The 27,396-nt window shown below is 36.0% G+C and overlaps 1 long non-coding RNA gene across 4 annotated transcripts in view; it reads left to right on the top strand.

Annotated features, from left to right (window-relative positions):
• Window positions 1-27,396, top strand: part of LOC103891686 (uncharacterized) — a 252,316-nt gene that overhangs the window by 142,642 nt on the left and 82,278 nt on the right. The window contains exons 4-5 of one of the 4 annotated variants that reach the window (XR_010141583.1): window positions 7,389-7,472; window positions 12,138-19,029. The exons of the other annotated variants lie outside the window; for them this stretch is intronic. This is a non-coding gene — a long non-coding RNA (uncharacterized LOC103891686). Of the gene's footprint in view, window positions 1-7,388; window positions 7,473-12,137; window positions 19,030-27,396 lie in introns of those variants that run through there. 4 annotated transcript variants of the gene reach the window in all.

Below are 27,396 nucleotides of genomic sequence, written 5' to 3'. Positions count from 1 at the left end.
AGATATAAAGGCTTGCTTAGATTCGGAATTAACATTTGTGACAAGAACACATCATAGGTGGTATTTTATTCCTTGTATTTCAAGTATTTCATATTGCATCGCATCAGGACTGACATAACTTCAGGTTTTACCACCATTTTATCCCTTGGTTAAGGTAATTACCAAGTGGAGATCTCTCCACTTTAAAGGCACATTTTTCAGCTTTCCAATGAGTAAGTCATCTATGAGATTATTTTAGACATCGTCTAACTCCATTCCTTCTTCTTTCACTGCTTTGATTTGTAACCAGTTACTTATCTTGAGGAAGACATTTCTTCTTCTTAAAGCTTCCTTTTTGTTCTATTCATTCACTAAGAAAAAACACAATGTTGTTGTAATGATTCAGTGAAGCAATGCATGTAAAATAGTTTTATAAATTGCAAATGTTGTAAATGTTAAGAATATTTATGTTTATAGTGGGAAGAATAGGAAGCAAAAGCACTTTTATCATCATTATTGTAGTTTGAGTGTGTTCATTCCCCATAAGAAGAAAACATGCATTTGACTACATGGTTTACTAAGGCATATGTAATAGTTTGCTAGGACTGATATAACCAAATATCGCAGACTGGGTGACTTAAACAATATAAATTTATTTGCTCGGAGTACGGGAGGCAAGTCCAAGATCAAGGTGCTGGGCAAGGTTGGTTTCTTCTTCTGATGCCTCTCTCCTTGGCATGCAACCAGCCGCCTTCCCAACTGTGCCCTCACATGAACTTTCCTCTGTGTGTGCAATCCTGATGTCTCTTTGAATTTTCTAATCTTTTCTTATAAAGACACTAGTGAGATTGGATTACGGCCCACCCTAAGGGCCCCATTTTAATTTAAAAACCTTATTAAAGACCTTAATTTCAAATAGTCACATTCTGAGGTACTGGGGCTTAGTACTTTAACATATGAATCTGGAGAGACACAATTCAGCCCATAACAGCACACATTATGTACATTATGTATCACATTATGTACATTGAGTGGACTTAAGTTGTAATATATATTTATAATTCTGTTTCATCCAAGAAATAGTCAACATTTTCATAATGCTAGTCAATACTCAGTACCAAATCATGCCCTCCTTTGTCAAAGCCTTCCAATTCTTTCTGATCTTGCTCAAAAAATACAAGCAAAGTCCTTTTTATGCCCCACAAGATTCTCCTCAGTCTGCTCTCTTAGCCCCTCTTCTCTCTGGATTTATCTCCTGCTATTCCATCTGTCACTTGATCTCTCTACTTCAGTACCCTGGGACACTGTGACAGATTTCCCACCTAAGTGTTTATGCACTTGTTCTCCCTCTGCCTGCAATGCTTTTCTCCCAATTTCTTTCCTTCCCTCAAGTCTTCTCCACTCAAATATGACCTTTTCATGAGAACTTCCCTGCCCGCTAATTTATAGTCCGCCACCCTGACTTTCCTTACTTTTTTTTTCCTCTGTAGCATAGACAAAGACTAATATACCTTAAATTGCATTTACTGATCTTGTTTTTTATTTGTGTTCCCATAAGCGTACTATATTAGATTGTGTTCTGCCTTATTGACTGATATATCACCTACATTGAGAACAGTGCCTGGCAAATTGCAGATGCACAATAAACATTTGGAATGAAATGAATGAAATAACATTGAGGCTCAATTTGAATTCATCTTTCAAATCCTCTTATTCTTACTATGAGGAAAGGCAATACAGTGCAGTCTTCAAGAGCACAGGCCTTGGAGGTGGAAAGAATTAGGCAAGAATGCTGGCTGCACTGCCTGCCAATGGTTGTTGTTGGCCAAAAGTTTTTCCCATCTGAGCCTCAGGCTACTCAATGAAATTGAATGTAATTATCTTCTTAAACGATAATGAGGTTAAATGGGTTAAATAGTTAGCATAGTGATCAATATGTTGTAATGCTAAACCCAAGTCTGGACTGAGAGTGTTAAAATTGGTTAACCAGGTCTGCTTTGGGAAGGGTGGAAGTGGTGGCTGTCATAAATGCCATATGATGACCAGATTCAAAGACTCTGTTTTTATTATCCTCAGGTCAAATTATGTCCTGCCCATCTGCCCCCACTCCCACCCCCAGACTTTCATTGCATGGAGATCTTTGAAATCAGTAAAAGAAAATTGTGACAACTTAGGTAGCTTATTTGGTTTCAAAGCTGAAATATGAGAAAAAAAAATCAAGTAAGATTCTTTTCACTATCTTTAATATCTTACCTATTTTTGGTCATATATTAATTTCACCATCCATTTTTGCCGTGCACTTTCACAAGTTTTCTAGAGAATTGTGACTTGGAAGGTATCCTTAAATTATTTAATCTATATTCTCAATTTTTACAAATGAGGGAGGTGAAGCTCAGATTGAGGCTTGCTCAAAGACCCACATAGGTTTTGGAAGACCAGGGACAGATCTGAGATATAGAAGAAAGCAAACACATTATGATACAGAAGTTCTGGAAGGCAGGTGTTTTTCAGTGAGAAAACTGCAGGTTGGATGAGATGATATAACATGGCCACAAGGTCACATAACAGAAGGCTGTCTGCCAGAAAGCTCTGTTTTTTCCATTATACTACTTTGTGTCTTCTTTTTACTAATGAAGAATTCCAATCCCAGTAATGCTGATCTCTGGGCTCCTGCTGAGAAGGTGCCTTGTGGCTTAATGGTCTCCTGGTAACAGTCAGTATGGACTAAATGGTGCTCTGTGAAGATTCCTCGTGATTTAAATTGACTTGCATTTGTGAGGCCACATTTGAATTTATAACCTAACAAACTGCCACCGTCTGTTTTGAAAGAACACAATTCACACATGATTCACCCTCTCCTCACAATGCCTACAAAATAATCATTCTTTTAAGGCTTTTATATTTCCTGAGACGAGTTTTCTTCCTCTTGCTTTTTCCTGAACAAGGAAGTACTTATAATCTCACCTCTTAAATTACATTTTAAGGCCTCACAAACCATAGTAAAGGAAGGGACAGAGTCAGCACTAATTTCATAAACTATCTGTAAGGGAATTAATTACAACCTGACTTATTTTTCTTTTAGAAAGAAGTTATAAAGGAATCCCATAAATTTCAAAGGGGGAATAAATTCTTTCTCAGGAGGGGTGAGAACTGTAGTAAAATGTTAAAATAGCACAAATTAAAGTTGACTGGAATCTCCTGTAAAACCAAGCCAAGCCAAAGAGTAGTAAATATCACTGAAGTTAAAATCAGTATCTGTCCATCAATAAAACTGATTAAAGTATCACGTCTAAATATATACTCTGTGAAGCATACTGATTCAAGATACACAAAAATTATATATGTCAAGCAGCAGTATTTTGCATTGAATTTAGTATGTTTTCTCAAACTTTTAAAAACAGAACATATTTTTTCTGAATAAGCTAATAGTGCTTGGAAAAATCATAAATTAAGCTGTTATCTCAAAAGTCAGATCACCTTACTTGTGACAATATGAAATAGAAAATATAAGCGTTTCTTAATATTTGTCCTATCAATATATAAATAAATACAGTGTCATCTCTATGTTTGTCATTTTTTTTCTCTCAGCTTCTCAATATGTTATCTCTTCCTTCCACATGATCACTAGATAGGAATTCAAACTGACTTTGACTTTAAGAAAAATTATCATCTTTATATATTGCCAAGAATTGTACCATGCTTACAGCATATTCACTCAAACATATTTCTTAATTGAAAATCTTTAGAAAACTGAATCTGCAAAAGTGATATTTATAATGCCTTCTTAAATCAAATTATTGATTTGAGGTCAGTTGTCATTATTTAGGGCACTCTCCCCTCTGCGTTATGTAAGTAACTCAGATTCAATTAAATCTTCATGAATTTAATGAACTAATCTTCAATATAATATAAATATCAGAAGTATTCTTTTGAATCATTGACCTAAAAATGAACCTTATCTTTGCCACTAATTAGCATATTACTTGATTTCTCTGCATCTCAGTTTTCCAATCTATAAAATAGGACAGGCTGGGCATGGTGTTGCATGCCTGTAATCCCAGCACTTTGGGAGGCCGAGGTGGAGGCAGGTGGATCACTTGAGATCAGGAGTTTGAGACCAGCCTGGGGAACACGGTGAAACCCCATCTCTACAAAAAATACAAAAATTAGCCAGGCGTGGTGGTACACACCTGTAGTCCCAGCTACTTGGGAAGCTCAAGTGGGTGAATCACTTGAGCCTGGGAGGTTGAGGCTACAATGAGCCACAATCATGCCACTGCACTCTAGTCTGATGACAGAGTGAGGCCCTGTCTCAAAAAAAAGAAAGTGGGGACAATATTTGTACTCATCCTTATAAAAATGTTGAAAAGATTATATAAGTTAATTCATTGGACACATTTGGAGCAATAATAGAAATTTTTTAAAGCAATTAAAGGTTTATTGCAATAATGGTTATGAATATTATTTTTATTTACTAATATTTTGATGTTTGATAAGTTCATCATATCTTTGGACTTCAGCTATATCATGTATTAAAATATAGTGATTGGGTTAAGTTGTCATTAATATCCTTTCTAACTCTAAAAGTTAATAGTTATATGACTCTAAAGAAAGTTATTCATGACCTGAAGGATTTATTACACAAATTCTATTCAGATATCTGTACAGTATTCCCCCTCCCCCCGCTATTAAAAATAAACCTTTATAGGAATGTTCTACAATAGTTGAAAGTGCACCAGAGAATTTGGGGAAGGATGCACTCAGCTTTTAGTTTTGATCCTTACAATAGTTATTTTGTCATTTTGTCAAGTTACATATATATGACATATAATTCTCTATTACAAGTGCATTATAAGAAGTAAAGGCCAATCTATCACTTAATATCTATTTTTTTTATACTTTAAGTTCTAGGGTACATGTGCACAACATGTAGTTTTGTTATATAGATAGACATGTGCCATGTTGGTTTGCTGCACCCATCAACTCGTCATTTACATTAGGTATTTCTCCTGATGCTATCCCTCCCCCAACCACCACTCCCCAACAGGCCCTGGTGTGTGATGTTGCCCTCCCTCTGTTCATGTGTTCTCATTGTTCAACTCCCATTTATGAGTGAGAACATGCAGTGTTTGGTTTTCTGTCCTTGTAATAGTTTGCTGAGAATGATGGTTTCCAGCTTCATCCATGTCTCTGCAAAGGACATGTTACAAGAGGATTTAATATCTATTAAAAAATGAGCAATATAATTTAATAGATTTCACAGACTACCCATGAGATTCCAAGAATACTTGTTTTCTACAAACGTCCACAGTATATACTCTAGCAATTGGGTGCCACTGCCAGTACTTCGAATGTTACCAATCAGTCTTAAAATACAAGATGTAATGCTGATTATAAACTATACCATGTTCCCCCAGAAAAACTTCCTTTAAAGTTACCATAAAGAGAAAAAAAGAGGTGTTCCAGAGCATTTTTCAGCACTTGGTAGACAAAAACACAAGACACAAATTATGTAACCTACAGCAAGTTCTTTGGCTAAGTTTGTAACATTGGGTAACCTCTAATTTGCATGTGCTTTCTTTGGATTTTTTAAAAGTATATCCAACTTGGTCTGGTTTTGGAACATCAGCTTTGGAAATAAAACAGTTCTTTTGAAATTTTGACAAGTTCTACCAGTGGATTCTGAAGGGTCGGAGCTACACTTTCACACCTCCCTTTGTTTTTCAAACAAATGCCCTTCTGAAAACTAGGGATTTATGATGAGTGATCTCAATGTCTTCTTCCTCTGCCTCATTTGATCCAACATCTAAAAGTACTAAGTGATGTGGTTAGCCATGAGGGTGGATTGGCATCCATAAAAATATTTCATACCCTGAAGTAGGCAAAGTCAATGACTGTGGTTTAGAACTCTCAGTGAAATATGATTTGGCAACATTGTTATTCTGAAATGTTTAATATTGTTTAGCTTGCTTTTTGGTTAATTTTTTATATTCACGTTATGTCTTTCTGTCCTGCAATGGCTTAAATAAACATATATCGTTTTATTTTATTTGAGACTGCCAAGATTTGTACACTAAATAGTTTGTTGGTAAACTTTGAAAACTTATAAAATTCTTTTGTATATTCTCTGTTGGAGAAATCAATCAAAGAAAGTGTTTTCTTCTGAATATAAAGTAAAACTACACTCATTTATGTTTAGATAGACACAAAGAAAAACTGGATATTTCATGTTGAGATGGATTTTTTCCTTTCTAAATAATTTCTAAATTTATATTAAAGATTTTATAACTACATTGGAAAATACACAAAATTCAATATCCTCCTGTTTCCTATACTACCCATTTTTTAGAACAATAATTAAATATTTAAAGAAATGAAGAAAACCTGTATTTGTTATTGATGAAATAGTCTATTATAACTTTTTGTAGAATCATATAATGACCTCAATCATATTACTTTATCCAGCTAAACACATATCTTTTTCTAAAGGCTTAAAGTATTTCTGAGGATAGGCATTATAAGACTAATTTTCCCAGATCTGTGCATTGCTATTTTAAAAAATAAAAATACTTTGGATATATTGCCAATAGTATTCATAGCATTTTATTCAAGTATATTCTTGACCAAAATTGTATAAAATTTGGTGTTTATCCATCTTAATAGAGCAGTACAAAATAAGTTTATACAAAAGTACTAGCTTGGAAATGGACAAAATATTTTATAAATATATTCTACATACAACTTTCTTTTTTTTAACTTTTATTTTAGGTTTGGAGGTGCATGTGAAGGTTTGTTACATAGGTAAACTCATGTCATAGGGGTTTGTTGATAATTATTAAGTACTGGGCTTAATACCTGGGTGATGTAATAATCTCTACAACACCCTCCACCCTCAACTAGACCTCAGTGTCTCTTGTTTCCTTCTTTGTGTTCATAAGTTCTCATCATTTAGCTCCCACTTCAGAGTGAGAACATGTGGTATTTAGTTTTCTGTTCATGTGTTAGTCTGCTGAGGATAACAGCCTCTATTCCTGCAAAAGACATGATCTTGTTCTTTTTCATGGCTATATAGTATTTCATGGTGTATGTGTACCACATTTTCTTTATTCAATTTGTCATTAATGGGCATTTAGGTTGAATCCACGTCTTAATTATTGTGAATACTGCTACAATGAACATTGTTTCCCCATCCAAATGGTTTCATAGGACTTCTTCTTTCTGAGAGATTGTAGTGCACTGTGATTCCATCCCAGAGTCCCTGAATAGTTCATCATACCCTAGACATCCCCTGCTTCAATCTCTTTGAACAAAACTAACCTGTCCGAGATCCCATTATTTAGGGTTTCATCCTGCCAAAGTAGTTATGGGTGATTGTGTTACACTCATAAATAACACATGCGTCTTTTCAGATTTCTAAAGTCAATGCCTTCATTTAGAAGTGGACATAAGTTTCAGATCCTTTTCATGTCATTTGGTAAGAGAGTTTTGAGCAGGTAAGCTGTTTATTATTTTTAGAATTGCATTCTGTTATTAAACCACTTGCTGTTTGTTGTGCATTGATCTACTCTGGAAAGAACAAACATAAATACGGTAGGATGGTTTTCCAGAACTATTGGCTACACTATCCAAGTAATGGATGTCTGAATAACAGGAGACACCCCTCACATGGACTTTGGACTTGGCCCATGTTTACACAAGAGTTTCTCTGTTTCAGGAAGGAAAAGAATGATGTATACATGGCTGGTACTTCAATGAAAAACCAGCCTGTCTAGCCAGTCATTTAGTGAAGTATGCTGTTGAAGCAGTGAGGAGACTTCCAGGTATCCACTGGTCTAACCTTCTGTAAGCAGTGAATCAACTTTTGGCCAGGCAGTGCCAAAACGGCCAGAAGGTACTGGGTGCTGTCTCTTTCACAGACTCTGATTTGTACGCAAAATTAAAAGACATTTGCAGAGGTTATTTCAATCTTTTTAAGATTTTGAGATGATAAGGGTATGTATATATTTTTAAGAAAAATTGATCTTGAAAAGAGAATGAGACATTAGGAACAAAGAAAGCCCTGCAAAGATAGCACAAACAGACTTCCTTATTTTAGATCTCACATTCTGTTTTAGGTTCCACCGCCATGACAATCCATATGTCCCTATAAATACTCAGCATCAGCCGGGCGCAGTGGGCTCATGCCTGTAATCCCAACACTTTGGGAGGCTGAGATGGGTGGATCACCTGAAGTCAGGAGTTCGAGACTAGCCTGACCAACATGGTGAAACCCCATCTGTACTAAAAATACAAATATTAGCTGAGCGTGGTGGCAGATGCCTGTAATCCCAGCCACTCAGGAGGCTGAGGCAGGAGAATCACTTGAACCTGGGAGGCGGAGGTTGCAGTGAGCTCAGATTGCGCCATTGCACTCCAGCCTGGACGACAAGAGTGAGATTCCATTTCAAAAGAAAAAAAAAAAGAAAAATGGAAAAAAAAACCTCAGCATCCCATTTTTTCTATATCTCTCTTCCTTACACCTCAGAACATCTTTTCCTTTTATTTTTAAGGCCAGTGTTCTAAAATAGCTAAATATTATTCTCTTGAAATATTCTTCATCTTAGCAAGCTGATTGTTAAGGTAACCTCACAGTTATCCAGATATAAACAAGCAAAATCCTTAGGAATGATTTTAGATCAATGATCTTGAGTCTCTAGTTCAAATACATTGGGACTGCCTTAGGAAGGAAAAGGACAGATTTCCCCTTTCTAAAGAGTCTCTAAATTTATATTTTATAACTACATTGGCAAATACACAAAATTTAACTCCCTCCATTTTTGATCTTCATTTTTTGCCATCCCATATCCCATTACTCACCGCACTAACCATCCTTCCTTATCAAATGAGTTTCTTTAGTTTCTCTAGATAAATTACCTTCTAGATTTGTTCTCATTCCCCTTCATACCAGTTTCTACTTTCTTCAATTAAAGTCTATCCCAAAGGCCATGAAAGCTTTCTTGATGATCACTGCTCTCAAAAGCCTTTCTATTTCCAAATATCTATGCTTTTATAATCCAGCCCATGCAGGTCAGCCTTTGCCAATGGATTGCTTTGTAATAAGATAACAGCTACCTGGTTGTGAGCTTTCTTTGTTGAAGGTGCTGTCGATGTGCTAAACAAAACTATTTCATCCTCCCTGCAATCATACGAAGCAGACATTTTTGAGAAAATAAAGGGCAGAAACTGGAATCCTCCAGAGCAGTTAGGGACAGACTCACGTGCTTGGCCCTCATACTCTCTGTCACAATCCTTATCCTCTGTTGATATTATATCATCCATAGCACCCCGCAGAAAATTGAAAACTGTGTGTGTATTAATAAAAAATAGTGGCTGACTTGATATCAACATTGCATTTGGATATGCAGATTTTTATGTTCTTTCACAATGACCCTGACATCTGAAAAGAAATTTTAAAAAAGTAACCATAAAAATTATACTGCAATTCTCCACATCATCACATTTACATGATATCTTAGAGTTCCCAGAATAGCCAAAATGGTTAATATTTGAATTTACAGGCATTTCTACTTTTAGCCTATATTGCAGATACCATTTTTACATTAATTTTGAACTCCTTCTTTTATCTTTAGCAAGAATTCAAAAGGGTTGAGGATGAGGGACAAAAACAGAAATGATGAGAAGATAATTGCATGCTCAACCACACTAGAACAATTGCTCCAAAACCTGATATAGTGAAAAGGATGTCATGAATCATGAGGTAAAAAACAGCTTCAGAGTTAAGTGGCTAACCACAAAAACTGCATGTAAACCAATTAACCCATGAGAGAGACACAGAGTCCACAAATGCACAGCATGCATTTTTTTTAAACCACTTACCTAGGAAGGAGAGATAGTAATTGCAAAAATGAGATTATGAAAGTGCTTACGTTGTGACCGTATCAAGAGATGCTGGCAAGGTGCTAACTGTGCCAAGAATAAAAATGCAAAAATAAAAAAGTGGGTGATTACATACTCCGGATAAATATTTAACTTACCGACTAGCCCCAAAACAATTTCCTTGCCCAAATTAAGTCCAGAGGTATTTTCAGTACTATGATAGTATAAAAAACAAAGCAAAACAAAACAATATTTCTTCCTTTCATTTATCCTTTTTCTTTCCTCCTCCTGACTTGTCCAGCCCTCACCAATGAATGCTAGGAGAGAATGGGTATGTAACATGGATGTGGGCTGTTTATATAAGAAGGAATTCTGTGAATCTGTTTTATATAAACATTTTTCAGGTAGATGTTCAAAGACTTTATATAATGCCAGGGATCCAAATCTTTGACTTTTTAAATATTTCATATGCAGTATTGAGTTTATTAGAAAACTAATGAAGTGAAGTACTGATACCTTAATAAGAAAATGAACACAACTTACTATTATTATCAACATAGCAACCGTTGACATAAAATCTACCCCCCGACCCTATTTTTACAAACCCAATACCATTTAAAGGATGATTGGATTAATATTTCCCTTTTCTTCAAAAATATTTTAAAACACAGTTGGATCTCATTTTTTATAGCATTTTATTTTTTGGCTTGGCAAAAGTTCACACTTGCAATGGGAGATTATATGACATTTTCAAATATTGTTCCAAAAGGAAATTCCAAAGTGTTGGAAAGCCATTCATTCTAGTTATTTAGCTACACACTGTGAATTTTGTTAATGATGGAATTATAATTGTATGCAAATGGAATATAGGTTTGTGGATTACCCCAAATACATACAGTACTATAGTAGTTTTTATATGTTGATTAGTACTCAAGAAAATTTGCCTTTTAGTATTAATCTATGATAATGATTGCCTTCAGTTACTGGCTGTATATATAACAAGGATTACAAGAAGTAGAAATTAAATATATATTCAATCTAAACTATAATATATTTTTATTTTTAATTTCAATCGGACCTAGACAACTTAGTCATTTGATTTACAAATAATTCTGAATGGGGAAAGTCTTTAGATATAATTTACCACAAGAGACAGTGACCAACCATGTGTTTTTAAAAATTATGCATAAATTTATATGTTGAAAGATTAAATTTTATTTTAAGCCACTTATGAAAGATGTAAAATACAATTATGCATTCTAAGGTTTGTCTGTTTGCTTGCTTTTTGTTATTTTGGAATCATACCATATGAGAAATTTCAAGGGCAAGTAATTTTTTGAGGAAATAAGTAAAAATAAGTTCAAAAAACATTTTCAATGTAAATACGGAAGGTAACCACTTTAAAAGTATGTTGATAAAGTTCATTTATAAGTTAACAGTGTGAAAGTTGGTACATGGCAAAGTTGGTACATGGCAAAGTTGACTAAAAATGCTAAATTTGACACATTAGAACTAATAGTAAAAAAGGAACATTTTTAAGTACTGTTTAACATTTATTTTCTAATTTGTGAACTTCTTAGTTAATTTGGAAACTCTTTAGTTATTTCATGTAATAAATATTTTAAAATTTATTTCAAGATTATTGATAAATTTTTAAAAATCTTACAAATATTACCTACATGGTGATGACATTTGTGTGGAAAAAAGGTAAATTAAAACAAAACTATATACTTATTTACTGTAGGAAGAGTCTTCAAAAAATTCACAAAAAATGCATATTATTTTAAAAATTAGCCATGGAGTTTTAAAATTTTTTGCACCAAAATAAACTCATATTAACTAGTTACAACATATCTGAACAGGATCTAGTTTGAAGTACTAAGAAGGATAAGACATCAGCGTGAAAAAAGCCCCTATCAGAGCAACATAAATTATGCTAAAATTGAAACAAGAACAAACAAATTTATGTTGAAGCTCGGGTGGAAGAATGATGAAATCATTGCTATTTTACCAAAAGTTTATGGGGATAATGTCCCAAATAAATAATCAGTTTATAAGTGGATAACTTGCTTTAAAAAGGAACTAGATGATGTTGAAGATGTAGCCCACAGCAGCAGACCATCCACATCGATTTTTAAGGAAAAAAAAAATCACCTTGTTTGGGTCCTAACTAACAAAGACTGACAACAGCAGAAACATTAGCCAACAATATAGACATCTCAATTGTTCAGTTTATGCAATTCTGACTGAAAAACTAATTGAGCACACTTTCCACTCAATAGGTACTAAAACCAATGCACCCAAAACAGATGCAGACAAGAGCAGAGCTTTCAGTAGAAATTTTAATCAAACGGGATCAAGACCCTAAAGCATTTCTTCAAAGATCTGTAACAGAAGATGGAATGTGGCTTTACCAGTATGATCCTGAAGACAAAGCACAATCAAAGCAATGGCTACCTAGAGGTGGAAGTGGTCCAGTCACAGCAAAAGCAGACTGATCAAGAGCAAAGGTCATGGCAACAATTTCTGGGGATGCTCAAGGCATTTTGCTTGTTGACTTTCTAAAGGGTCAAAGAACAATGAATATCTGCTTATTCTGCGAGAGTTTTGAGAAAGCCAAAGAGCAGAAAAATGCCCAGGAAAGCTTCACCGGAGAATCCTCTCATCAAACAAGGGCAATTTTGTGAGCATTTCAATGGGAAATCATGAGGCGTTCACCCTACAGTTGTGATTTGGCTTCTTCTGACTTCTTTTTGTTTCTTAATCTTAAAAAAAATCTTTACAGGGCACCCATTTTTCTTCAGTTAATCATGTCAAAAGACTGCATTGATAGGGTTAAATTTCAGAATGCTCACTTCTTTAGGAATGGACTAAGTGGCTGATTTTTTTTCCTTTCAAGAGTGTCTGGAACTTTATGGAGCTTATGTTGAGAAACAAAGTTTATGTTTTTATTTTTATCTTTTAATTCCATTTTCCACAAACTCTTTAAAGTCTTTCCACATAAGCACAAATAAATATGTGACAGAATAACATCTCAAAATAATAATCCTTTGGATTATTTATATTTGTCTCTCTTAATCCCTAAGGCATTCTCAGCCCATAGGGAAACAGAAGCAGAAATTCAAAGAAACTGCTGACCTATATCCAGGTCAGAAAGGTTTAGATTCATGCTTGAAGAGACCATTTTCTGCTCATAAAGTCTAGTTAAACTGGGTCTAGACAGAAAGGATCAAGAAGATGAGAGTCCTCAAATTTAAAGGAGGAAGGCTGTCAATGGGACCAACGAGTGGAGTGGAAGGGCCTTGGACTGCACTTTTTTTTTTTTTTTAGATGGAGTCTCGCTCTGTTGCCCAGGCTGGAGTACAGTGGTGCGATATCGGCTCACAGCAACCTCCGCCTCCCAGGTTCAAGCGATTCTCCTGCCTCAGTCTCCTGAGTAGCTGGGATTACAGGTGCGTGCCACCACGCTGGACTAATTTTGTATTTTTAGTAGAGACACGGTTTCACCATGTTGGTCAGGCTAGTCTCAAACTCTTGACCTAGTGATCCGCCTGCCTCAGCCTCCCAAAGTGCTGGGATTACAGGCATGGGCCACAGTGCCCAGCCTGGACTGCACATCTATGCTGATGGCAGATCCCTGCCATCCATCTCCTGGGGACATTTGTAAGTGGCTATTACAGGGTCAGAGAATTGGACACCATGTGTGAGAATGACCAAGAAAGAAGTGTCCAGAATAAGTTAGGAATTTTTTAAACACTTGAGACAATGGAAAAACGCATGGGAAAAGACTTAGAAAAAATATATATACCAAAGGGCTAGTCTTAATCTCTGAGGCAGCTAGTGGATTTGTAGGAGAAGGGAGTCAAAGAGAATTGTTGCATTATCTCTGGTTTAAAGGTTTTACAACAAGAAATTGTTTGTTTAGTGTTTGTGTAATTCAAATATTTTTAAATCATTGATTTTTCAAAAGAGGAAGACAAATTGGAATAAGATGTTTTTAATTTTTTGACAGCTAATGATTTTTTTAAAAGTGATTTTTGCTAGAAGTTAGGGAGCAAATCAGGATTTTTGCTAGGATTCTAAATGGCTCTTCTGGTCATTTACAGGAGCTTTACACATTGTGTTCATAACATTTAATTTCATGTCAAAACAAATCAGGCCAGGCACGGTGGCTCACGCCTGTAACACCAACACTTTGGGAGGCCAAGGCAAGAGGATGGCTTGAGCTCACAAGTTCCAAACAGGAGCCTGGACAACATAGGGAAACCCCATCTCTCCAAAAAGAAAAAAAAAAAAAAGCAAAAGCTGAGCATGATGTGATGGTGCACACCAATAGTCCCAGATACTTGAAAGGCTGGGACTTTCAAGTCCTTTTTGAGGTGGGGGGATTGCTTGAGCCAGGCAGTTCAAGGCTACAGTGAGCCATAATCGTGCTACTGAACTCCAGCCTGAGCGGCAGAACAAGACCCTCAAAACACAATTTTTTTTAAAAAAAAAGCAAATCAATTTCCTTTTCACTGAAATAGTCAATTTCTTATCACTTGCAATAATAAGACATTTATCAGATACGATTTGGATTGATTTGAGGGAGATGGAAAAATAACCAAAATTGGAAGAGAAGAGGGGAAGTATGAAGGTAGCTACAAAGGATGCGTGCATGTGTATAATAATAGCTGCCATTTGTTATGAATTGAGCATTTTTTGTATGCTAGCCACTAGATTTTTTATCACAGTACATACATGAATTACATGACTGATTCTCTAAAACAACTTTAGGAGGTAGAAGTTATTACTACCGTTTTACCAATTAGGCACTTGAAGGACAAAATGTTAAGCAGCTTGTCCAAGGCCAGAGGGGTGGAGAGGAGAAGTGAGCTCTAGAGTTATACTTTTAGCCACCACACTATGATTCTTTCAGTGTATGTGATGAGAATTGGCATAGAAGGAATTAACCGAGGCCAGATAGAAAAAGACAAGAGAGAGGCAAGTGGAATGTAGAAAGTTAAGTAGGCAATTTTGTATCAGATGGTTCCTTACACTACCACCAGGTGGCAGTGGCGGCTCAGGACAGATTAATTATTGTCTGGAGCAAGAGGGTTCAACAATAGGCCTCAGGGTGGATATGGAATACTGAAACCGTACCACCTCTGTTCAAATGTATGAGATGTTTGCAAGTCAAATGTAACTCTTCAAGGAACCTTCCTGATTCTGGCTTAAGACAAGAGTTAAGAATTAATATTCTTATTAATTCTATATGACCTCAAAATTTGTCATTGTGATTAATACTATTATCTCGATAAGGATGCAGTCCTCTGCCAAGTATACATATATCAGTTTCTTAAAACATTTTCCTTTTTCTCCAGGGTCATTACAAAAAAGATGGCAATGCAACTCAAGATTAAAGTAAAATGGTAATTTGTGCAAATAATTGTGTCACTGGTCTATAATTAGATGATATTTAGCAAGGAAATCTAGGATTACTGAGTCCTGTTTTTGCCTAACAACCCCGATCCCGTGAAGTTCCTGAGGAAAAAAGTCACAAGAGGCGAATGCAAATGATAAACAAGTCCCCCCTCCCTTCTTTGAAGGTTAACTAGCTGCTAATCACCCCCAATTTCGAGCTTGCTGGAAAACTGAACATTTGCCAATTATTTGGTCTCAAGGGCTAAGTGGAGCTCTGCCTTCATTTAAGCCCCTATTTTTTCCACGAATTGGTTGCCAAGATGAGCTGCATGAGCTTGTCTAAAAGTCTAAATTCCTCTGACCTTCTATGAGCAGATGAGAGCTCAGGATTGCTGGCCTGCTTTCAGGGGCTGTGCTCTGGGTCACTTTTCCCTATGGAGATAGGTAAACAGCAGAAAATGTAGGAGCAAGGTCTAAGAAAGAGAGCCACACCAATGTACAGGAACATTCAGCAGAGAATGACCTTGAGACTAATAAATTGTGGTCTAATCAGTTCTGGAAGCTGCTTCCATCAAAATAACAACTCCAGGGCCAGGCGCGGTGGCTCACTCCTATAATCCCAGCACTTTGGGAGGCCGAGGCAGGCAGATCACCTGAGGTCGGGAGTTCAAGACCAGCCTGGCCAACATGGTGAAACCCTGTCTCTACTGAAAATAAAAAAATTAGCCGGGCGTGGTGGCACATGCCTGTAATCCCAGCTACTTGGGAGGCTGATGCAGGAGACTCGCTTGAACCCGGGAGGCGGAGGTTGCAGTGAGCCGAGATCATGCCACTGCACACCAGCCTGGGCGACAAGAGAGAAACTCTGTCTCAAAAAAAAAAAAACAACAACAAACACCTCAACAATTTGGTAGGCAGGCAGTAGGAAGTGGAGAGAGGGGAGTGAGAATTATGCCCCTCCCCCATCACACATAAAATACAGATAACAATATGCATTTTTTATCTTCTTCTGGGTTTGAGCCATTAGCCATAAGCAACTATTGAGCACTTAAAAATATGACTGAGGAATTGTGGAGACTGAGAAACTGAATTTTTTATTTGATTTGATTTTAAGTAACTTAAATTTAAAAACTTAAGCAGTGTAAAATATTTTTTCTGTTCAATATAGCTTTATTGTTTTGGTAGAACTATATTTCACTTTAACTATAGTGCATTTTGTCAGCATCAATGGATTTGATGCAGTTGAGATGATTTTTGTAATGTGTTTATATGAATTTTTTATGCAGGCAGCAGGAGTCACAGTGATACTTATACAAATTATAATTGTTAATTAAGCTGAAATATTTTAAGGATATTGTAATTAAATTATTTTTTAGTTAAAATTAGTATAAGCAAAATTTCAAAATGCAAAATAAAGGAATGCATCAGATGCAGAATCAGTTGAAAATGAAGATGCTAGTATTTTGATAGTCACAGTAAAAAAAAAAAAGAAAAACATAGGTCAAATAGTAATGATGAGGGGCAATTACGCTTTGTTGTCATATTAAAACAAAAAGCTGCTTGCTCATGTAAAAAAGTTAAGATAATAAAGTGGACAGTGTTTAGGAAATGTGTAGTAAGTTTGATAATTTTTTTCTCAACAGTCATAAAAATTGACAAATTTAGTCACATAAAATTATAATTTGATCTTTAAAGAAAAATGTTTAAATAATTTTTTAACAGAATCAGAGTTTGACAAGTCATAAAATGGTTTGAATTCCTGAACAAAAAGAGAAAGTCATTTTTAGATACAAGGTAAAATAAATTGTGTTGTTTCATGGGCCAGGCGCAGTTGCTCACACCTGTAATCTCTGCACTTTGGAAGGAATAGGTGGGAGGATTGCTTGAGGACAGGACTTCCAGGCTGCAGCGAGCTATGATCATGCCACTGCACGCCAGCCTGGGTGGGTGACGGAGCCAGAGCCTGTCTAAAAACAAACAAACAAACAAACACATTGTTTCAATTATGATAATTTTCTTAGATAATTATAAGAAAAAATCTAAAAAAGATATTTCATAAAAAGTGAAAGATCTTCAATTAAAATAGCAATTACGAGTAGAATGTAAACTCTTTCTAGAAATATCAAAAATAATTTAAAAATTTTAAAAATTGAAAGTCTTTTATTTTTTAGCTTTAGATGAGTCGTGGAATATAAGAGAGACTGCACAATCAGTACCATAGGTACAGTTGTTTCAACCTTCAAATTTATAAAGGAATGCTGTCAACCCATGACCTAGAAAATTAAATTATGGTATAGACACATACTTTGGACTTCCACCATGAGCAAAAATTTTAAATAGATCTGAAAAAATCAGTTTTTATTTTTCAGACTCCAGCCACATTAAATAAAAATCGGAATATACAGGCATTTTAAAACAAGAGAGGGATGTTTTCCTTATTTTTTCATTCCACTGTATAATGCACATTGGAATTATTTGTGCTCTACTTTCTAAGAGATTGAAAATTGTCATAAATGCAATGGTTAAAATCATTCAAATTTAAATTCAAAGGCCATGAATTATTGCTAATTATAAAAGACAATGGGACCAAGCATAGTGGCTCATGCCTATAATCCCAGCACTTTGGGAGGCCCAGGTGGGAGGATCATTTGAGGTCAGGAGTTCAAGACCAGCCTAGGCAGCATGACAATACTCTTGTCTCTACACACACAAAATTTAAAGTTAGCCAAGCATGGTAGCATGCATCTGTAGTCCTAGCTTCTTGGGAAGCTGAGGTGGGAAGATTGCTTGAGCCCAGGAGTTCAAGGTTGCCATGAGCTGTGATCGTGCCACCGCGCTCCAGCCTGGGCAACAGAGTGAGATCCTGTCTCTAAAAAAACCAATACAGATTCAATAATCTTGTGTTCTTTGCTAATGTCCATTAAATGAGTCATGGAAGAACTTTACAAAGATTTACTCTATACTTCAAATCAAGATTTTTTTGAAACCAAAAGAAACAAAGATGAAAATAGCAGGGCAAATTGTGTTTTCTCACTTAATATTACACTTCATAAAAATAAACTTGAAGCTCAAGAAAAGGAAAACTTTTTTGTGACCTAAGCAGGTATGAGAATTTATGTTAAAATGGAAGTGTTGCAAAATACAAATCAATAGTAATTATTTTATACATTTTTCTGATATGAAACAATATACAGATTTTAATTGTAGTCGTCATATTGGGTTTGGCTGCAAAAAGTACAAAAAATGTAAGAAACACTTTGTTGATACAGACAAAACTTTAGAGTTTCTTTTCAATTTATGAAAGGCTACTTTGAATTTGATAATACTGAGTTGACAAAAGAGTTAATGAATTTACTTAACTTGGATATACATAGTTAGAAACTGATGAAGTTTTGCTTCAAAGGAAAATCAATTATTCTAAAGAATGATAAACCTATTTTGCAAATTAGATGTGACTGTTAAAGAATGATTTTTCTTTTGTTTTTTGCTCATTTCAGTTAGTGGAAAACATTTAAGTATATTTGGAAAAGCATAGGTAGTTGAATCTACTTTTTCAACTGTAAATATTATGAAATGTAATCCCTGATCACATATTTCCAGTGAAAATTTAACTCCCATACAATATGTATTGTAGCCTATAAGTGTTGTAGACACATGAGATTTCAAAAATTTAGTCCAAAATAATGTAAAATACCCCATTAATATTTTTTAATGTTGATAATTTGTTCAAATGATGTTTTTGATGCATTGAATTGAATAAAGTATAGCACTCAAATTAATTTCACCTGCTTCTTCTATTTTTGTAGTTACTATAAAATTCAAAATTACCTACATGGCTCACATTGTCCTTCTATTGAACAGCATTAATGTAGACCATGTTCACAATTATTTTGAGAGTTTTACTGAACTCTGAAGGATTTCAGAATCAAATTTTGCCCTAAAGCTCTTACAATGTTTGGCTCCAGAGTACAACCTCAAAATGAAAGAAAATGTGATATATATTTCCCTCCTTGCAGGATGCTTTTCTTGTTTCTTACAGTCCTTAAGTATTGTTTACCTAACAAATATGTGGTATATGGTATCTGTATTAGTCCTATAAGATGCATCTTTCTTAAATTTGTAACTGTCCCTTCATCTCACAGTTTTCTAATGACCTTCTACAGAAAGCCTTAAACCCAGCATCTGCCTTCCCCAGAAATCTTATCTTTTTTCCATCCAAGTTCCAAAAAGCTACTACTGCCCTCATTTTCTTTTACCTTCTCCATTGCACACACATCTGCTAATGCTAATTGGCTTTCTTTAAGATCTCCTAGAGGGAATCAGACATTCTAGCCCACAGAGAGGTTATCATTTCGTTCATCTGGCTCTGCAAACATTAAGAAGTTACTATCTACTTACTGAAAGACATGTTGCCTCATCTTTGTATAAACTTACAAAAAGGAAAGAAAACCCAGTGGGTTCATGCTTTCCTTGCTTCCAATTTGTGCCTCAGAAAAAAATCAAAATTATTGTAGAACATGAGTCCAAAAGCTAAACAAAATAGACATATTTATCAGACAAGGACTGATTTAGAAAGTGTTTTTGAAGATTAGCATGCAGAGGCAGACAAAGTTTAATGTTAAAAAGCATGCTCTGCAAGACTGAAATGTTATTTAACAAATTAAGTTTGAAATTGTTTTAATTAGTATACATGTGGAAACAATAGAAATCCACCAACTAGAAAATATATCCATCCAATCCTGAATGTGCCCAGGCATTTTATGAATCATTTTATGTTAGAATTCCAAGAAAGAGAATATTATAACTCTTTAGTAACAGCAAATTTATCCTATAATTACTTTCTCTCTTTCTATTCCCTTGTTTATGTGCCCCTTATAATGTGAGCATCACTGGATATGATTGCAGAGTTTGAAGACACATCTTTTTCATACAGCATTTCCCCTATTTCTGGAGTAAAAATTGGTTATTGGACTAACTGAGAGATACTATCTTTGGAGCTTTTCATAGAGTAAAAAATAAATTATTTTATGGGCAACTTAAAGAATTTTCAAGAATAACTTTTATAAATGCAGCGTTTGCCTTAAGTACTAATTTCAGAATCTAACTTTGACTGAAATGAGACTCTGCTAGATTAGTCAAAATCTGCCTCTTGGCTATTTCTCTTCATTAGCTGTGAGTCTTTTAGCTTAGAGTCATTAAATCTCTTTTTCTCTTACACGGAAGTGAGAGGGAAACCTGAAAGGCTAGGCCTGGGAGGGGTGGAGGCCTTTAGCATCACGTAGCTTTGTACAGATTCAAAAAGCACTGGATGACTATTGAGGGTTTTTGAATAAGCAGTTTAGGTGAGATGATATATTTTTAAGACACCAAACTGATTTTCTCCATTTTTTGTTACCTCGTAACTCTTAATCCAGAGACTCAAATGCCTGCAATTACTTGTGAGAAGATAGAGAATGAAGTCAATTTTCAGTTTGAAAAATTTGATTCAATTTTTTTTTTATCCAGAGCAAGATAATATCTACCAAGTCATGGTTTTGCTTTTTTTTTTTTTTTTTTTAAGAAAAATAGATTTTTCGAATCCTAAATCTTCCTTTTTACATCAAGGATCGAACTTAGAATTTAAGGCTTAGAGCTTTGCTATGGTACTCTGTGAGGAAAGATAAAACAGATGGTGTTTCCTTGGGATAGAAAATAGAAATACAAAACTCTTTAACTTCTGAGATTAGAAAATGAGGGGCTGTAAAAACCAGGTGATTTAGGTGAGGATGAGCAAGCTGCCCAAGTCCTTTGGGTGAAGTTTAGAGAGAAGAGGCATATGATAGACTCTGAACTGGATTCTGTATTGCGCGAGGGGAAATCAGAGAACAGCCAAGCTTCTGCTCTGCTTCCTACATCGCGCAACATGGCGCATGGTGCTGGATCGGTAACAGGCAGAGAAAGGGTCTAGATGTGTAGCCTTGGGACAGCAAGCCCCTAGTCTACAGTCTGCGCCTGATATGGAAAAGGCCCAGATATTCCAGCATGACCATGTGAGGGAAGAAGTAGGTGAGTCGAGAATGAAAAGACAGAATAACTAAATGAAATTAGGCATAACTGCCAAGGAGTTATCAAGTGCTCGAGGTGTGGAGACCACTGCAAGGTCAACAGCCCCAAGAAAATGGCAATAAGTCTCAGAGAATCAAGGCTGCCAGAAAGAATCAAAGTTCAGAGCCTCACTAGCATGAGGAGTTTGCTGACTTTCATGGAAGCAGTTACTCAGCTCTGTCTACCCAGAGAGCACAGACCTTAGCTTTAGAATCCACAGATACTACAGCAAACACATGCAGCAAGGAGAGAGAACAATGCCACGACCTCCCAGTTATTCATCAGTCAGAGTCAGCAGGGCTGGCAGAGGACAAATTGTGGATCATAGCTGTCTTTTCCTTCTTCTCGCGAGATTGCATGTACCTAGATACCATCCTAAAAGCATTGAAGAGGTAAGAAATCCAAAATGATTGTTTACCCTTAAGAGTGTTTTGTCCGGGCGCGATGGCTCACGCCTGTAATCCCAACACTTTGGGAGGCCGAGGTGGGCAAATCACGAGGTCAGGAGTTCAAGACCAGCCTGGCCAACATGGTGAAACCCCATCTCTCCTAAAAATACAAAAAAAAAAAAAAAATACTAGCCAGGTGTGGTGGTGCATGCCTGTAGTCCCAGCTACTCAGAAGGCCGAGGCAGGAGAATTGCTTGAACCTGGGAAGTGGAGGTTTCAGTGAGCCAAGATCCTGCCACTGCACTCCAGCCTGGGTGACACAGTGAGACTCTTGTCTCAAAAAAAAAAAAAAGAGTGTTTTAACCTGACAGCCTTTAAAACCACAAGAGACAGAGTTACTGTTCATCAGGTTTTAGGGTTGTTTGTTTGGGATTTTTTTTTTTTTTAATCAGCATGATGGAGGATCGAGGGCAAGATAAGGTCAATTATAGAACATAACAAATTACCATTTTTGTACAACTTAATTGGCGTGTGTAAATGTTAACCTGGCTGTAGAAGTATCTGTATGCTGTTCAACCCCCTTCTTTCCTACCTTATACAAACTCTCATCAACACAATGTAGAATTTACTTTTTTCACTATCCCTACTGGTAGTAAAGATAATAATATGTACAGAAATTTAGCAGATATGAGTCAAATACAATCAAAATGTTTCTTGGAACATTAGGAGAAATAGAAAGTATTTACATATGAATCAGGCAAGAGTGAAAAAGAAAAGCTTATTCTCAAAGAAAAACTGCCACTTTGGATGGTGGTCAACTGGCATGGTTTATTTTGACTACCATCCTTCATGTATTTAATGAATGAGGCAAGCCCGTTGGCTTGTTACAATAACAACTTGGCAGTTAGACATCCTCCTAAACAATGTGCCAGCTTGAGAGGATAATTGACAATGCCACACACTGTGATCATTTATAACCCTGGGGTGTTCTTCTGAGATTTATTTTTAGTTATTTGATGACACAATTTTCCTGATCCACAATATTTTGCTCTTTTCCCCCCAACGTTCATATCTGACCAGACCACAAAATGAATGCTTGATAAATCATCTCATATTCTTGCCACTTAAAAATCTTTTCTGCTTGTTTTCTTAAACTCTCCACTTGTTTGCTGCTCAGATGTGCCTCTTATTTTAAGAAGCTAAAGAGGCAAATAGTTTTTAATTGCCCTGCAAATATTTACATCCTATACATCCTGTGATTACAGCAATTACACTTATCAGTTTTCCACCCCCTGCTAAAGTAACCGCAACATTATTATGAGGAAATCATGAAAAGGAAAAAAAAAAGCTGCAGCACACTTATTCCACTTTGAATATAATGGAAGAAGAAATGCCCATCTTTCACTAACTTGAACTGCAAGATTATTTTCCACCCTCAGGAGCAATTGGTCTTTTCCCACCACTGATGGGCCACCACTGTTGCAGGATTTAAGTGTTACCTCGGAAATACCAAAAAGATAGTTATATTACAATGCCGTATCCTGTAAATACTCGAGTTATGCCCGTAATTGCCTTGAAATACATTGCCTGCTGTGCTTGCTTATGTCCAAGAGCAAGTTAGAAGGTCAGACTCAGACCTTTTGTAGCCTTGATAACTGGCTGTTACATGGTTATGAAGTGAGTGGGAGAAGAAGCAATAGTTAATATTTGTGTTTCATTCACCAAAGAAATCCTTCTGGAACTCTTCATGGGATAATGATGAAATTCATTCGATTCATATTTGCATTTAAAGTATTAAGGTTTTTTAAAAAATAAAATATATAGCAAGGACAGAAATTTTTGCTCGCAAATAGACCTTTCTAGTAATTTCAGTGTCAGATGAAGTTGTATAGACTCTGTGCCTCAGACATTTAATGGCCTTTTCCCTGGACTCTTGCTCTTGGAATAGATTAGATTTAGAATCTGAAAATAGCAACGCCAATGCCAGGCTGGGTGGGGAGTACTGTGTGGTTCTGCCAAAGTACATGATGAGCTGTTCCCTAAGTAACTGGGTCATTTCTGAAATTCACGAAGGAAGAGGCACACTTGTGTTCTGTTTGCGTGGAACAACAGTGACATCCAGTGCTAATACCGTTGATGTGAGCCTGAAGTAATAACATCACATTGGCTGGTGTGGTGGCTCATGCCTGTAATCCCAGAACTTTGGGAGGCCAATGTAGGTGGATCACCTGAGGTCTGGAGTTCAAGACCAGCCTGGTCAACATGGTGAAATCCCGTCTCTACTAAAAAAAATACAAAAATTAGCCAGGTGTGGTGGCAGGTGCCTGTAATCCCAGCTACTTGGGAAGCTGAGGCAGGAGAATCACTTGAACCTGGGAGGCAGAAGTTGCAGTGAGCCGAGATCATGCCATTGCACTCCAGCCTGGGCAACAAGAGCAAAACTTTGTCGCAAAGAAAAAATATAATAATGATAATAATAATACCATCACATCATTTCTTGGTAAATGAACAAATAAAATGACAAGGGAAATGTGGTTAAGATTAGTGTCTTCACTAACAGCTGCTAATAACAGAGACAAATGCTATTTAAGGTTAGGGAGAGCATTTACTTAGCACATCCTAGCAGAAAGCAGTGTAGGCTTCTGTTTCATTTCCAGCCTCACTTCTGGGAAATACTGGCAGGGCACTTGGACCCTCAGCACCCTCTCAGTTTATCTCTTGGTACTCTCTCTTTAGTTTTGCTTCTGTAAGATAGTGGCAGGGCCCTTGAACTTTCAACACTCTTGGTTTATCTCTCAGTACTCTCTTAAGTTTATCTGTAAAATGGAAATGATGATGCCAGTTCACCATTTGACCACAGACGCTTCAAGCTCAGCATAAAGTCATTTGGAGTTGTCTTTTCTCCAGAGGGAAGATAAATATTCAGAGACATCATGAAAGCATGGACATATAGAGGAGCATTTGGACATATAGAGAAGTCCGAATTGCTTGTAATGTTATTGGGACTATTTAAGATTTTATTGCAGATTGTCTTCTTTCCAGAGAGAGTCATTTCTTTGTTCTCTATCATGATTGAGAAGGCCACCTGTGGTCTGTCTAGTTCTTCACACAATGTAGGTGCTTCTTACATTGCCTTGTGTTGGGGAAGACCCACCTTCTGAGCTATAATATAAATTGTTTGTCTATTTGCCTATTTGTTTGACTTTGGCAATAAATATCTTCTCAATAAATGATCCTCTAATCAATCTAGCATTTATTGAATAACTATTACAAGCAGGCATAGTGCTAGGCCCTGCTCATACATTATCTTTAATTTTTACATTATTCAACTAAGGTGGATTTTGCCTTCGTTTTATAGGTAAGAAAAGTGCAACTTAGAGGTTCTCAATAATTTGCCCACACTTACAAAACTGGTAAGTGGGAATTGCAGGTTTGCGCTCAGACTTTCTAACACCACTGTGACCTTTGTTCAAAATGGAGTGCAGAATCCTGAGCCACTTGGGTAACATTTCAAGGACCCTTAGAGACTAATAGGTGGGCCTCTCTGTTGGTAAGAACTCTAGTTCGCTGAGATTTTTCATTAATACTTTTGCATGTATGTAGCACATGAACTACATGTTTCCAACTGAATTTTAATCTCCTTTACACAACAACTGTAGTTTTATCTTTGTTTATCAGGCTGAATATAATTTTGAATACTGTGTTACGTCCTCCCTTTACATTTGTTTGACATGGAAAGATGAACCAAATATGGGCCCGTACACAAGTTTTGGTCGCTTTTTTTTCCCATTCAAATGCTTTAGGAAGACTGGTGGAATTACATTTTTTAAGAAAGTGAAGTCATGTGGTAACTTTTATTTGGGTTCTATTCAATTTTGGGTTTTATAGAAGACAGGGAGCAAGTCTTTTGGGTCTTTGATGACCCATAATACCTAGTTCAATAATTTAGACATCCTAGAGGATCAATAAAAGTTGAATTTGATGACATATTAGGTTTTCTTCTGTGAACTTTAGCTAGTAGAGAAAGCACTTTCATTTCCCAGAGGCAGAGAGAAAAGTCTTTATTTATACAGTGCTTCCAGTTCCCATTTTCTCAGATGAATTAGGCTTTGTGCTCTGAAATATTAACTAGTGTCTGTTTTCCCAGGAAGAGAAACCCAGGAGGAAAACACCTACACTTCAGTCTTAGGGAGGGATCCTGGAAGGACTCAAAGCACCCAATGGAGAAAGAGGGACCTTTGATGGGATCCGAGGCACAACTGAATATATTTGTGAATATACAGTTTCAGCATAGCAAAAAATGACTTCATGGACCAGAATCTATCTTTTTCTTTCTCAGTAGAATATGAGACAAAACACAGAAGATACAATTTGAGGCAAGAAAACCATCTTTATTTCTGCTAAACTACGTGCACTCCGAGGACAGGGAGTGTGGCTGCCTTGTTGACTGAGTCCAGTAATACAGATCTTAACACCAAGACTAGCATGCAATACTTAGTAAAATTGTTATAGTAGTTAATGAATGAATAAATAAATGAGAGGATAAATGAGAGGATAACAAATGAGAGGATAAATGAATGAATAAATGAGAGGATAAGTGTTTTGTAGAGAATTGCTTGGAAACACTGGACAGGTCCAGGGTGGAGTTCAGAACAGGAAACATCCAGATAACCGTTCCCAAACACTGCCCAATGAGTAGCCACCAGTCACATGTGGCTATTGAAATTTAATTAAATAAAATGAGAAATTTGGTTTCTCAGTCTCGCTAGCCAGATGTATTAGTGACTGCCATAAAGTACAGTGAAAATATAGAACATTTCCATCAATACTGAAAGTTCTACTGGATAATGTTACTCTAGGGTACAAGGTTGAAAGAACAAAAGCCAAGAATATCTTAAAAAGTTTTTTTGGTTGTTTTTGTTTGTTTGTTTTTTATAGTATCCATCCCAGCTCACAAGTAAAGATATATGCAGGTTCCTAGAGTTTGAAGGAACTTCTGGAATAAATAATATGCATTTGGCTGAAGAGCATCATGTGTTGTATTTCATGACAGTAATACCTAAAACAAAACCTGTGTTGGGGGAAAAGCTGTAGGGGAGAAAGAAATCCTCAATACCTTCCCTGTTCAGTCCAGTCTCTGGTTATTGGCATAGGTTCTAGGGATTCTTAATTTGTCCTTTTGGGACTCTGAGGATTGAGAACAAATTTTTACATTAAAAAATAGAAAATAGACTTTTCTTTCATAATGAAAGTTGAAATTTAGAAAATAAAAAATAAATAAAAGTGTAAAAATTAAAATAGCCAATTATCTCCTGAAATAATCATGTTCTAGAATGTATTTATTCTGCCTTTTTTCTATGGAATTTTATTTATAGACATAATACATCATGAACCATTTACCATGTTATTGTTCTTAAACATTCTTAGCAACATGTTTTCAATGATGGTATTTTATTACATTAGGTAGATATATTACAAATTACTTAACCATATCTTGTTATTAAACATTTAATTAATTGTTTTTCATCTCATGACAATCTGTACATTAAACATTCTTGCACACAAAGTTTGCATACATCCTTAAAATTATTTTGAAAGCTGGGAATTCTGGATCAAATTACAAGCAAAATTTCAAGCCTTTCTCACACGCATTGCCAAATTTGCC

This window comes from Pongo abelii, chromosome 8 (genome assembly GCF_028885655.2).
Source record: "Pongo abelii isolate AG06213 chromosome 8, NHGRI_mPonAbe1-v2.0_pri, whole genome shotgun sequence".
NCBI lineage: Eukaryota > Metazoa > Chordata > Mammalia > Primates > Hominidae > Pongo > Pongo abelii.
The sequence above is the reverse complement of the archived record's forward strand: the minus strand, read 5'-3'. Positions and strand labels throughout refer to the sequence as shown.